At 43.8% G+C, this 15,151-nt stretch overlaps 1 protein-coding gene across 1 annotated transcript in view; it reads right to left on the reverse strand.

Annotated features, from left to right (window-relative positions):
* The window catches only part of PARD6G (par-6 family cell polarity regulator gamma), a 60,811-nt gene that overhangs the window by 35,428 nt on the left and 10,232 nt on the right, over nucleotides 1-15,151 (reverse strand). The window lies entirely within an intron of this gene.

Consider the following 15,151-nt stretch of genomic DNA (forward strand, 5'->3'; position numbering starts at 1 on the left):
AGAGAAAACATATCCAAGACAAGAATGTGCAATAAAATCAGATTAAGGAATGTTAGTCACTCCTGGCTTCCCCTCAAAACAGAAGTCAAAGACTTTCCGCCATTCATTCACAAGACGTCTAAACACTGAGTTTGCTGAAAGGGGAGGGGAAAAAAAAGGATAAGAGTGAAAGGATGCAAAAAAAAAAGTCACGGTTGCTCTTCTCAGCCTACTAATAAGCTCCCCAAAGTGCTTTTTCTTCGTCCAGATGCTAAATGCCAAAGCAATCCCTGCAGCATCAGCAGGCGCTGTGGTCAGGGCTGGGTCCCTGCCAGTCAAGAGTGCAAATACAGTATTAAATGCATTCATACTTTCCCACTGAGACGAAGACTCAAAAGCCTAACCACTGCTCCATCCTCTGTGCTGCCTCTTCCCAGCTTAACCTCCTGATGTTGCTCCTAAACAAAAATATCCTGACTGCTTACATCCATGTTTATACAAGGAAGAGGTTCAGGGTCACGGGCTGGAATAGCAGAGAAGAACAGGCACATTGCTGCAAACGTGTCCACTGTTTTTCGGATTTGGCTTAGGTACTCTGTGGCTCCACTGTCGCAATTCAGCATCCACTTACACAAACACCAGTGCGGTCGTTGGAGAAAGGAGGACTGTAATTGAAACCACCAAAAATAACCATTGGCATACAACACCTGTTATTTAGCACAGACCCCCTTCAGCGGTTTTCATGGTCATGATTCAGCAGACACAGTGGCAGCACTCCAATATAAGGTCTCTCTCTCCTTTCTGAGGAAGGACCACAGAGCTGCACAGAGCACTTTAGGAGAGGACCTCAAGCCCCAGATTTAACCAATTCACCAGCACATTACATCCCAGCCACTGGAGAAAATGCAGACTAGTGAAAATCCAGAGAATTTTGTTAAGCCTTTGTGAAGTCTCTCCCAGGGAGCCCTTTCCCTGCAAGTAAAGTGGATCTAGGCTGCTATTCCCACTAGTTGATGAGTCAAGTGACTTCCTTATGAAATGCTTGCTTAAGACCACGGTTGTTATTTGAGGTGCTGGTATCTCACCTGCCACACAAATAAAGGTACATAAGACAACACACCCAGAACTTAGCTCCTCTCTTTACCTAAATCATGACGTGGCTGGCAGAAAATCAGCTTTTCTTTGACTTTTTTTTTTTTTTTAAGTATGTCACGCTAGTACTGGAGCTGTCTACACATCTTCTGCTGAGATAATACAGCTGGACACAACACCTCCCAGCAGAAGCTAGTGAATGTGCAAAAAAGCTTGCGTGTTTTTTTTTTTTGTTGTGTTTTTAAATGAATGAAGATCGTTTAAAATGAAAGTTCTTCACCTCAAAGAGGGACTGGCTGAAAAACTTACTGAGTGGCTATGGACAGTGACCTTTCTCTCCAATTTTACCCCACAGAGCAACAGGGGGTAATGCATTTACCCTAGACTTCTTGTGCATATTTCTCTATTAAAGAAGGCAGAAATCTAGTTTCCAGAGTCAAAATATTACTCCTTTCCTTCCTATAAATCTGTATTTAAATTTCCTGCACAAGGTAGCATATTCAGCATTTCTAGAGAGATGCACACAGAGATGACCATGAGAAAGACAGCTGTGGTTGTAGACTTCCCTTTAAACACAATCTTTTGCCTTGAAAACAGACAACCACATTATGTCTGAAGAAAAGAAGCTGTTTACCAGCTCCCAGTTTACACATCCATTGGGCAAGTGCTCTTTAGAGAAGCTTGCACAGACATTATCTTGCAATGGTCCGGTCAAATCCTCTGAGCTGTCACACAACTGCCTTCATAAATGAGGATTCAGAATCCTCTAAATAAAGCTGGCAGAACTATTTTGCTCCTTTGGGTTTTTATAGGGTTTGAATTGAACCAGGCACCACAATTTTAAAAGATAAGGAGACTCATTGGATCTGAAGTGTCTTTAAGACCCCAAAAATATCTCAAAAAAAAAAAAAAGTTTATCAGGCCAGTGCAAAAGTTGTTCACCTGCCTTTCAGTGGGATGATAAGAAGTTAAACATGTAACTTGCCCATCATAAAAGAGAAAATAGGGGAAAAAAAAAGAAAGAAAAAGAAAGTCTACCTGCCTCAGGCTGTTGGGAAGGCAGAATTCTGCATGTTGCAAAAGCTGGCATGCATTATCGCAGAGGTGACCACGTTACGAAGGAGCGGCTAGTGGCAGTGACTGTGCCACCAGTGGCAGGCACACACACCACTCGTATGAGCTGGTAACTTGGTAATCATCAGAGTCACACCTTTGTTTTAAAATTATTCGTGTTTTAACCATATAAAAACGTATTGTGGCAAACGATCTAGGAAGCTAGATTACAAAGAGCATGTGAATTTGGAACTCGAATTTGGAACTCGAGTCCTTACTGAGCTCCTTTTTAAAAGTGTGAGAGATTTTGCTATTTTGTCAGTTCTCTCCCCATCTTGCCCATAGATATTTGTCATTTCCTGTGCATTCTCTCTTCCTCTTCTTTTTCATTTTTTTTTTAAACTGTCTGCTTGTGGGTAGGTAAGGTCTGGAAGAAGCCTCAGTATTATGAAAAGTACAGTCTCATAACCATTAGATTTCCACCTGTAAACTAAGGAAGCAGCCAAGCGCAGAGAGGTTGAATACAAACACTTGCATGGTGACAAGACCTCCTGAACTCTTCATCCCTGCTGCTCTGAACCAAGTGTGCCACTTCTGGCACCTGTACATTGGACTAGCTCACAGGGCTATCTGCATGCACTGTAGACCGGCACCATGTTCAAGAGGAGAGGGATTCCTTCACTGCACAGAACAATATCCATGACGTTCTGGGCAGCGTCAAAGCCAGTATCATAAGCAAATCCTATGTTTTTCCCTGAAACAGTACAACCGCTTTGAGTCAGGTACCATGTCTCAGCAAGAACACAGGAAGCAAAATCTGAGTAACAGACTTCACCACCACACGGCACAGAGCATGAACATGCTCAGCTCCGCAAGGCACGCGGGGCTGCATAAGCTGACACAGCCTGGCCATGTAAAAGGGATCTGAGGTCGTGCCAGAGCCGCCGGGCACCCTACAGATGAATCTGTGGATCTAGGAATCTCCACACGTCTAGAAATACCTCTAACAGCATTCCCTGCCGCAGTGAGTCCTCCTCAGCAGGGATATAACTCCCCCCTTGCTATTTCTATGCACAAGCAGCTCTCCAGCAACACCCATTGCCAACGCAGGCAGCATTTGTCATGCCAGGAGGTCTCTGAGGCAGGGACACCTGGTTTGCCAGAACTGCTTAGCCCATACCAGTTGCAAGAGAGCCACCATGGCAGCGTACCATTTGGCAAGCGCTAGCGAGCAAGGTAGCTAACCGGGTTTAAGTGAGCAAGGAAAATTTTCCCTCGGTTGCTGCCAATGCACACATAGAAGCACCTTCCTCACACCTCTTTCAGCTCTCTTGGGATGTCCACATGGAACTGATGGAAAGGCTGAGGCAGACACAATAACATTTCTGAAGACAGATGGAGCTAGTAACTCTGATCCTCCCAGATAAGCACACACACCCATAAACCAGACCAACAGGACTCCGGAGCGTGCTACCCACACACCGTGTGACACTCATCAGGGCAGAAAGGCACCCGCACTGCACTGCAGCTCCGGTACTTCCTCATGATGCAACACGGCTCTGGGAACTCAGGATGCAACTCGTGAGAAGAAGGGTGTGGGACACAGCCGCCACTTACCGACTGAGGTACAGCGCTGGGAAAAAACAAGCAAACAAAAGACAACACAAACAAAAATCCCAACCCACACACTCAGGAAGATATTGCTGCACAGCTTTACTCCAGGCATCCAGAGGTAGGACTTGCAAATTAGTTGCAGGGATGCTCAAATGCCATCTCTGCGCTGTCTGGGGTTCGACGCTGGTGGAAGCCCACGGTTAGACAGGTTTTTGTGCACACCAGCAACATCCCTCCTGTTGCTTGCCAACACTACACGCTTCCCAGCGATGATGCAGGTGACACATACCCTTGCTGAGGGTCATCTGAGCAAAGGAAGACACGTCTGTTGCAGCAAGCTGTTTCCTGTGACCTGCAGCCCATGAGCTGGCTCCTGTGGCCAGCTGCTTCTGGGAACGTTTCAGGGAGGGGACGTGGGTTTTGGGGCACGGCCAAACCTCTTTGCCCGCAGCAGCATATGCTAAGCCACAATGGATAGCCAGCCAAGGCTTCTTTCTCTCAGTGCTCCCCCTCTGCTCTCCATCCCCCTCTGGATGACATGGCAAGCCTGAGATGAGCTTAAATACCACCCCCATCTCACTCCCCCACCTCAGAGTGCTCTGCAGCACAGAGATCAGCGCCCAGCAATGTATGGCGACAGCCTCCAGCACAGAACCTGGGTAATGCCCCAGTTACTGCATTTCTTTATTACACTGCATGTCTGTCTCCTGTCAAGTGATTCAAATGTGTGTGTGGCAGGAGGACGTATGCGATGACACGGTAGGAAACAACAAGAGGGTAGGTTTTGGGTGCTTTTATTTTTGTTTGTTTTTCCTAAGGTCATACGTTGTCGATAAGTTTCTTGCTCTTCCCCCCATGCTCTGAACTAGCTGCCTAACACATCTTCTTCCAAAAACGTCCATGCTTAAGGGGGGGCTAGAAGACACTGCTCTTCCCTCCTCTCCTTACTCCATTGCTATGTCACGTGGGGAGACACCAATTCAGGACATTCTGCCCCAAGAAATGGCATAGATCTTGTGAGTGCAAAGCAATGTCTGAGAGCTACCAAAACAGCAGCTTACACGTACACATCAGATACCTCTGAGGTACAGTGAAGACAGCATGCAAGGCCTTCAACATACAAGTTGCTTGAACTTCCATTCCATGGAGCATGCCAGTAATAGATCCCTGTAACCAGTAGAAGGCAGCCAAATAGATCGGGGAAGGACGAAGTAAATCCTGAGTAAAGCAAAATATAGCACAGGGCAGTGCTCTTCTAGGGGACAGGCTGGGAGCCCTCAGAACAACCTGAAGACAGGTATAATGCAAGAAAAGTGAAGGTCCCAAACTCTACGGTTTGACAAGAGCTGCCAGGTAATGCTGTCACATAACCTTTGAAGCCCTCTCTGTTTTTTGAAATCAGCCAAAAAACGGGGAAGGGGAAATTTTGCAATACTCTCACCAGCACCTTTGCTTTCAACAGCAAAAGACACGAGACCTGAACAGAAGAGTGAAGTTAAACACAAAGTTTCCTGTTTTTCATCATGATGGCCCAGTGCAAGGACAGATACCTTGAAGAGGTCACAAAGGCACCAGCCACACCACTACTGAAGTCAACTAAAACAAAGAAGAATCTGATGTGCCTCTAGGCTTGTCCTATTTACACAAGAAGAGGTGTTAGGCAGACCTAATGGAAATCATGACCAGAATTAGCTCAGTTACCCTTGCAAATGTAAAGCTCACTAGCAGGTCATCAGCACTCTTTGCGCCTCCGTTATTATCTAGGGGCAACCCTTAGGACACAACCTTTGAGGTACAACAGCCCGATAAAAGAAGACATGATGTGGTTACCCACATGGAAAAGTAACTCCCTCGTGAAGCAACCTAAGGGATGAAGAAGCAGCCTTTCAACCACAGCATTGTAGGATCCAAGCTAGTGTAACACTGGAAACGAGAATCTCACATTTTGTGAGAGGCATAGGTCAAATCCACCATAAAGAGGTCTTCTGTAGCTGTAAAGATGATTCAAGCTTGAGGAGAGAGCATGTCCCAAGAGCTTGACGCATGTTAAGTTGGTTCCTTGTAAGCTACCCTCTCATCTCTAACACTCAGCCAGAAGTGAGTACAGAAAATCAATGATTACATTGCACAAGTTCCCAGTGCACTTTGAAGTGAGCAAAAAGTAATGCAGGCACAACAAGACTGTCACATCTCCTGTCGATACTCTGTCTCAGCTAATATATATAATATGTATATATAACATATATAATACTTTTTATATATATATATATATATATATATATATATATATATATTTAGCTCCACATTGTACTTCAAGTGTGTTACAGATATCCTTTAGAGAGGTAAAAAAAGATATGTTAGAATTTTTGCAGTTTCATAAAATGCAAGCTTTGGGAACTCCTTCGTTTTTCTTTGTTGCAAGCAAAGACGCCCAACCCCCTGGACTTGTAGGATCTATTATAGAGCATTCATTCAGATTCTTACAGTTTGGAGGGAATTCTTTCTGAAACTCCATGACTTTCTGGTCAAGAGTGTGGTTTTTTCTCCCCTTCACTCATGCCAACTGCATTTAAAATGAGACTGTAGTGAGTACACAAAGACTTGAAGATGACATTATTCTGTAAATAAAACCACTGCATCTGCTGGATACACACTAAAAGTACCAGATTGCCTGGCAGAATGAAAACAAAGCAGTAAGGCATTATCCAGGCTAACAAAGCAAACAGACCGGTTGTCATCAGTGTTCAACCAGATGTCAGAAGTGACAGACCTCCTCTTATCACACCTCCCTGGTACCTGTAGAGGACTAGAACAGGTTTAAGCCTTCTCAAATCCTCAGCTGGTACCTCCACTTCACCAGAAACAGCTGTGGTCACCTGCAGTGGAGGAGGCGGCAGAAACTCAGTCTCAGAGCCCACTGCTGCTGGAGACTAGGAGAGACTTTTCATGACTTCTTTGTGCTCGGACACTGCCTTCCACCGACTCTGCTGGATCCCAACTCTCCAACTTCCACAGTGACCAGGCACTACAATATTTCTTATTCGTTAGTGAAATAAACATAGAGAAGTGTTCTCCTTCAAAGTTTCAGGCTGCTTATTTTCAAATCCCCAACTTCTCTATTATTTCTAATCCAAACAGAGAATAAATTCATTTAAGATCCTGACTGCAGGCAGTTTTTCCTCACTAATTCTTATTTCCTTACCTGCTCTGTCACTGCCACTCCACTGCTATTAACACTCTCCCAGCTTTCTTCTAATGCTCAGAATACCAGGCACCAGCACCTGTGTGTTTTTGCCCAACAAACACACTGGCCTTGCAGAACAATTCAAAACTAAGACAAAGAGCAGAAAGCAGAGAGCTGAAAGAAAGAAAAAAAACAGTAAGGGGGAGAAACCAGAGAGACAGTAGAAATACTGGAAAATGAAGGAGGGAGAAAGGAGGAGGAGACGAGTGGTGTGGAAGTTGTTCATATGAAGTTTTTAGAGGTTACTTAGTGTCAGTATATAGCAGGGGACTGAAGAGCAAGAACAACAGTGAAGTTTTCTAGGTTAATAGTTTCCTCAATATTCCCACAGGATTCTTTGCTACTCTAAACATAGCACAGAGGAAAAAATAAGATTCAAACAGATCTTCATTAGGGACAGGCTCAAGAAAGAGGTCTTTCAACTGTCCCCACACCGCCTTCCCTCTTGGAACTGAGTATCCTGAGTTCTTGTGCAGTATTATCAAAGCCGACAGTCACGTTTGGGAAGTGCAACCCTAACAACACAGGCAGTGAGAAGACAAAAGAGGAGCTTTCACTTTTAAAAAGCATATATTTTTAAGGTTTTTATAGTTACATTTTCAGTTAGTAGGCATTGAAAAAACTAACTTAACTACGAACAGCTAGCAGAAGCATCCAACATTGCACACTTGCTTTCAGTGCAAGAGTACACCCATTAAGTTGTCAGAAGCCCTTTAGAGTACTTAAGAAATTCAACAGAAAGCCTATTCCCAAAGGCCTGAATCTTGAGTTAACTTATGCATTTGTATCGTGCTATCTATCCTCCCTCGCCACATGAAAGTGGCGCGCGAGGTCTCTTCAGGTGAAATCCACAACATGTGTCAAGAGGAGATTGTCAAGTGCCTTTCATTATTATCTGCACGCTGTACTTGTTTCCATCATTTAAGAACGGAAATGACAGCTAGGCAGCACAGGAAAAAACCTGAGCCATGTGCAGGAAACAGAATCTTGTATTTTGACTGCTAAGGTAGGGAAATATAAATAGTGGAAAATTCCCTCGCAGAGACCTTAACGGGAGAGGATCGGTTGTCAAGCCTTCCTCTCCGCTGTTTTTGTATGGACAAGCCACCTGTTAGAGCAGCTTCACTATCTTAAATTAAAAGGGCCAGACCAAAGAAGAAAATAAGATTATAACAGTACAAACAAGATAATAATTTTACTGGAGACTGTCTTTATGTAGACATAATTGGGAATAACTGGGGGAGTCCTTCTGTCTTGTTTTTCTAAGTACCATCACAGCAGCAATCTACAACTGTAAGACAACACATGGGAGTGAGGAATGAAAGAAAAGAATGGTTATTTACTTGTTCTCACGTGGCTCACCAGTGAAAGCCAAGCATGGAGTTAAGTAGAGTCTCTTATTAAAAGCTGCACGAGCTTCCCCTGTAAATGAGTTCCTTTAGTCGAAATTCAGCTGAGCTTGTGGTGCCAGTGCCAGCTAAATGCAATTTAAATGCAATCAGCTGTAGCAGTTATAGTATAATTTTTATTTATTAATGTTTTCATTATTAAGTTACTAAACTTTGCAACTAAATGCAAGCCCCATGTAGCTTTAATACAGAAGTACCACAAGTTTTTTCTGCCAATTACAGCGCAGCAGCATTTTCACAAGGCTTTTGCTCCATCCCTAGCGTATGGTGCAGCTACTAACATTTATACAGTGCCCAGTGAAGACTTTACTGTAAAACAACAGTTTCAGATTTACTCTAGAAACCCAATTTGCAGGCAACACTATTTCCACGTGCTCTCCTCGCCTATCACCTATAATTCTTGCTTACCAACTCTTCTGGCTGCAATTAAAATAACTGCAGATGAAAACCAAATATCCGCATGCTCTAAAAAGGGAGTTTTCAAGAAGGAGAGAAGCAGCCTTGTGCTGGCTCTGCTCAGCGACCAGGTATTACTACCCATGCCAAAAACAAAATCCAAGGCTGTTTTGTGTTTATGTCTGACAAGCCAGATAAAACGTAATGTTTTCAAAGATGCTTAATAAAGTAGTTGAAAGATTACCCAGTCTCATCATTTGCACATGAAAGGTGGGGCAATGGAGCTACAGTAATTTGTTGCCAGACTTCAGTGAAACAAACAGCTGCATTTTACTTATCTTCAGATATCAAAGGACTCGAGTGGGACAAAGATTACTTGGCTTAACAAGTATTCAAAGACCCCTCCAGCTCAAACACAGAGATGTTTCTGAGAAAAACCATGAAAGGATTTAAGCCTAGCAGCAATTCCTATTATATTAGCATGAAATCTACCACCATTCCCTAATCTCGTCAAAGCTAAGGCAAGATGCCTTTTCCTCCTTCTTCAATGCAGCAGCCTTGCCTGTTTCCAAAGTCTGCAAGCAAAGTGCTTCCTCCCAGGAAGCTGAGGCTTCATGGCAACATCAATCAGTTGTCCTGCCCATCCCATGCTGATGCCTCACAAGAACAACTGGTTTTCTGCCAAAGAGCTCTCTCAGAGAGCTCAGACACTGGATCACACCCATGCCAGGGCAGAGGAGACATGGTGGCAGCCCTAGGACAGTCTGGAGAGCAGCTGAGCTGCATCTTCTACTGCATCAATGAACTACACCAAGTGCCAGAGCAGTGGCTTCTCCTCCCTCCTCCTCTACAAGAGCATATAAGTCTCAAGTCACCTTCTCTGCACCCTTAGCTTTAATTTTATTCCCTCGGATTTGTAAAAGAACATTTTGAAAATCTGCACAGCCCAACCAAGAGCAAGAACAGAAGCAGTTCAGGATTCCCCTCAACATGTGCTGCTACCTGCTTTATTATTTAATATATCAGGTGCCTCTGAGAGCAGTAAAATCACCCTGCTCTTGTTCAGGACAGCCTTTTGCGGTGATAAAGTTAACGCCTGTGCTGTAAAATAAACAGGAAGGTTACTAAAGAACCAAAAAGATGTGAAAGACTTCAACTTTTCCTCTGGAAGTCTAAGCTGAGAGTTAAGGGTTTTAGATAGCTGAAAATAGGTTTAATTTTAGTTGCTGCCTCAAAGCCAGTTCTCATGTTTAACACATGTGGTTAGACAGCCAACCACCATTCCTGAGGATTATCTGCTTAGAGTATGAAAGACAATAAAACAACCCACCATCAGTTTTTCAGTCAGACCTGGGCACGATTCCCATTAGCACATTTTTGTTTTAAAACTCACTGTTATTGCTATGATTTTATAAAACGAGAAAGCTAAGCACAGATGTTGGTACCTCAAGCAGAACAGAACTTTGCCAGGTAAAAAAAACTGCAGAGCTATTTATCTGCTTCTGCACATAAAGGTGAAACTTTCTGATGCATGGTACAGCAGTTTAAACACATTATAGTCACTGCACGCTGCAGAGGAAAATTAGCTTCTTCCAAACTCATTAAAACAAGCCGAATTCAAGGCCAGATCCAAAAGCCAGCCTGGTAAACGCACATTTCTCCCTGTTGATTTTGGACTGAGCTTTAAGTGAGAACTGATGGCAGACAGCAGCGCTAACCACTCAAGGAGAAAAGCAAGGTCTGGTGTTCAATGTGCTGGTTTACTGTTACAGTAATAGGCTATTAAAATATAACTACAGAAGAACAGACACCAAATAGCGAGTCTCTAAAGATGGTACTTAATGGCTTTTTACACACTATCAGTTTTCCAGACTGCAAAATACAAGACAATAAAGGTACTACAAGACATCAGCCTTCTCTAGCTTCAGGCCACCTCAATTAACAGCTGCAGTTCATTTGTGGCATTAACTAAATTATTATGTTAGGCCTTGTTCTGGTTAGCTTTATAGAGTGTTTTAGGTTTAGTTGCTCTGTCAGAATGCTCTTCAGCTTCTTAAGGCTTTTTTTTTTTCTTTTATGTTCCTGTAGGAAGCCTGATATTCGAAAACATGCAGAAATACAGATCCAGCATCTGACACTCCAGCACCTCACCCCTCCCCTACCTGTAGGATACTTATGTAACCATTCAAACCTTTAGGAAGCTTTAAAATTAATTTTATTAATGGAAAGAGTGTGAATTTGATCTAGATTCTGTTTTAGGCTTAATAAAGCTCCCCAACATCCATAGTTTACTGTTGTGTTTATGGAAGTTGCTTAAGAACTATAGTAATACACCTGCTGATTCAGACTATCAGCAGCTGTACACATGCAACAACCACAAGCACAATCTCAGTCCCCACACACAATACCTCCCGGAGTTCCTAACCTTCCTAGGTTAAACACACCATAGCAGATAATTTGAGCAAAAGAGGGGAAATCTTGGAATCTGTTGTCTCGTAGACCTTCACTTAAATCCTGATGCCCTGCTTGCAAAGTCTGAGGAGTCGCTTCAGGCAGGTTTATGGCGAGGGAGTCATTACACTTCTGCTGTTGGTCACTCCATTCTGTTTCAGAGCCTCCAAAACAGCCTGGTTTGAACACACTCTGCCTCTAGGAGACAGGCATTAAAACAAGATTCGATAGTAATGTCATTCCATTTAATCATACAAGGAAAAATGCAATGCAGTCACAGTATGTAATACTGACCCATTTGGGTTTTTTAGTTCTTTGTTTCTACTTGAATTCACAGCTTACACTTTTTTTTTTTTTAATTTTTGCTGTATTCACAATAGCGCGTCTCTCAAGAGCTACAGTTTAAAACAGACAAAGAACAAATGAAGTCTTGAAAAACTGATGAAGAACTGCATCAACAGATAAGCCTTTCCTTCATGCAGGTCTTGGCTAGAGTACAAGAGTTCAGTTATTGTGGAGTAAGTCAAACACATCCATAATTCCTTGCATTGTTCTAAGGTCGTTGGAACATCCGTCCTTTCCCCACAAGCAGGCATCTTCCATGCCGGGTTCTGGATATGTTTGACATCAGTCACAGCCAAGTGAGTAAATTCTTGGGCTGGAAGCATCAGCTGATATAAATCGCTATTGTGCTAATGAAGTCACGAGCCACATCAGTTTAAAACAGCTGAGGACACAGCCCATACTGTAGCCTGGGAAAGCAAGTCAAATGAAAACTGGCTTGTTTTTCTTTTTATAGCCTGGTTGTCTAATTAGGATTTTTATCTGCATTGTAATTTGGTGTTGGAGGGGAGGGGGAAGGAAGAGCAACACGTATTTTCAGCAGATGGATCACTACGAGCTATAAAAACTTGACACAGCTGAGTGTACTCAAATGTAACTGTCAGATGTCCTAGAGACCTCAAGACCCTAAAAAGCATCTGCAGTAATTGTCACAGGCACACTGGGAACAGCAATCCAGTTCTTAATAAAAAGGCTGGCTTTATAAGCACTGACATTTCCCTGCCTTAAGAGAGAACAGCTACTGTGATCCTGAAAGTGTTGGGGCTCAGGTGTGGGGAAAAAAAAAATGAGGACATAGACTAAAACAGCTATCCCATACCTGGACACCAGCCCGGCACGCACATAGCTAGCCTCAGGACAAATGAGGGAAGTGCTTTTGAATTTAAGTGCAAGACTAAGCTCAGATTTAAAAGAAAAAAAAAAGGCAAACAAAAATCAAACTAGCAAATTGTTGCTTGATTATTGTCACCAGTTTTGTCCCTCTGGTAACAAACAGTTAAGCTGGTTTATCATCGTTATATAACCCACTTCACAAGAGAAAGGATAACCCAGCTATAAACTGTGAAAACAGACAAAATGACTAATCACGCAGTTGATAAACAGTCCGCTCAGCTAGAAAAAGACCTGAACTTCAACTACTCAGTTGTTCCACGTCTACGTACTTCTGCCCAGTTTCCTCCCTACTCAACAGCACTGCGGGAACAACCTCTGGCAGTCACCTCCTAGGACTTCTCCTGCCGAAGAACAGCAATCCACGACCCAACAAGCTGTACAGCCCATGCTCTGCAGTCTCCATTAAAGTCAGGGGACCGGTCTCATATTTTACTGGCATCCCTGTCAACTTAATTTCCCGCCTCCGCAGCCTGAGTTTAGGGTGTGAGCCGAAGCACAGCGGACACACCGCATTCCCCAGGTTGGCACAATGGTTTCCTGCTTGCTGGGAAAGGGGCTGGTCACCTTGATCTCCAGCAGAAGGGCCAGCGTTGCTCCAGCACCTCAGTCTTAAGAAAGGGAAAACTGTGTGCGCGCACATGGGAGGGTTATGATGGAGCAAAGGAGGAAGAGACAAACGATTTCAGGAACTCCTGCTGTTTTGGAAGGGAACGATTTCTCAAAGTCTCTTCTCATAAAAGGAAATGTATGAGGTGGTTTGGAAGCATCCACAAGCATGAGTCTCAAGCATTAGCCACAAGAGTCCCATGTTAAAGGTGCCATTTGTCAAAGGGACAGGCCAAAATTTACTGTTCCCTTCAGCTTTAGAGGCAGCACAAGAGAACACGTGTTGGGAAAGCTTTCAGGCATTGCCACGTGTGGGGAGGCACAGACTGGTCTTCCCTTTTATGCGAGCTTCCTTTTGTGTGGCCATGATTCCTTCCACTGAAGAGCAAGTAAAAGAAAAGATTTTTAAGGAATGAAACACTGCACTTTTCCATTAAGGTTACAAGTTAGAAACCTCCCTGACTAGCATACAATTTCCTGCTGAAGAAGAGCAGGGAGCATCTTTCCCACGTTTAACCAACAGTATTCTCTTACTCGCCTACTTGTGTGACCAGCAGTTCGGTGGCAAATCCTCTCCCAGTGCCACTAGGGATATTCAAGGCTTCTAGTGGTCTGCTCGGAGCACGGACTGCTGCGTTTGGAACAGGACTGATCCAGAGACACATGAATAAACTTGAACTGATGCAGGCACGACAGTCATGCAAGCAATTTCTCATGACCTGACCCACCACGAACACTCACAAGCCCTAACAGGCGTTGCAGAAAGGAGATGTAAGAGGACTTGTCATCCAACTCAGCGTTTCCTGCACCAGAAAGGAGAGCTAACAACCCAAGTCCTCTTTCACAGACGTTCCCACTCCTCTGACAGACACACAAACAAAAGAAACTGGTCTGGATCCACTTCTCCACTGCCCCCTCAAGCATTTATTTTCATCCAAAAGAAGGAGGCAGACAACATGTTCTGGATGGGGAGGGCCACACAGCTCTGTCTGTATCTGATGACACAGAATCAAACCACATGCTATACAAGCTCATATCAGGGAGCAGGCTGGAGCCTCTTGCTAAATCCTCATCAATACAAAAACCCACAGAGCAAAGAGCCCAGCCCCAAAAAGCTACATGACTGTTCAAAGCCATAGGTCAAGTCCCATTTCTGACTCTGCTACTGGCCAGATTTTAATTCCAAACCCTGTGCTATAAATCACTACATGACTGAAAACACTGTGGAGGCAGTGTTAACACAGTGCTGGGTTCCTCTGGGATTTAAGGAGCTTTGCAGGAAGACAACTCATTATAAAAAGCAACCCTCGTCTGAAGCAACTGTCAGACAGAGCCTTTAGGGGGAAGGTAGGGTATACTTCCAGATATCTGCAATAAAAGCTTGACGAGAACAACACAGCCACTTAAATCTGAAGTCACCTTCACATTCAGGCAATTCTGCCCAACACTCGGTTGATGATTTCAGAAAGGGAAGAATCAGCACTTCTTTATTTAAGGACAGAGGAGAAATCATTATCTGTTTGCCTGCCAGGTCAGAGTCAAACAAGAACCCATTTGTGACATTATTATTATTATTTTTAAATAACTACATATCTGTGTGCATTGATATACTATACAGCCATGAATCATTTAGATATGACACTGATTGTAATGGATAGATAGATAGATAGTATTTCTAAATATGAACTAGTAGTACAACACTAGGATCCCCTCCCTCCTCACAGCTCCCTCGAACAGGCAGAGCAGTGAGGTTGGCATGCTCGGGTGATGACAGAGCACGGGCAGCACAAGGCACATTCCCCTAGGAAAAGAAGGGTCTCACGGTGACAAGCAGCATGCTATCCCTCAAATGCCTCACAGGCAGCAATGCTGTACCTCTGCTGGCCCTGAAGTCACGTCATTTCTGCATGTTGTAATGAGGTGTGTGAAAGAACAGCCTGTGACCCTGAGAAGAAGAGTGGAAGGGGTCCCACATTCCTCTTGCGTCATCTCAGCCTTTATACTAGGGCCACAGATCCGCTCTTCACTTTGTCCCACCAATGGTCAAGGCGCTGAAATGAAAACTGCGTCT

Source organism: Cygnus atratus, chromosome 2 (genome assembly GCF_013377495.2).
Source record: "Cygnus atratus isolate AKBS03 ecotype Queensland, Australia chromosome 2, CAtr_DNAZoo_HiC_assembly, whole genome shotgun sequence".
Taxonomy (NCBI): Eukaryota; Metazoa; Chordata; class Aves; order Anseriformes; family Anatidae; genus Cygnus; species Cygnus atratus.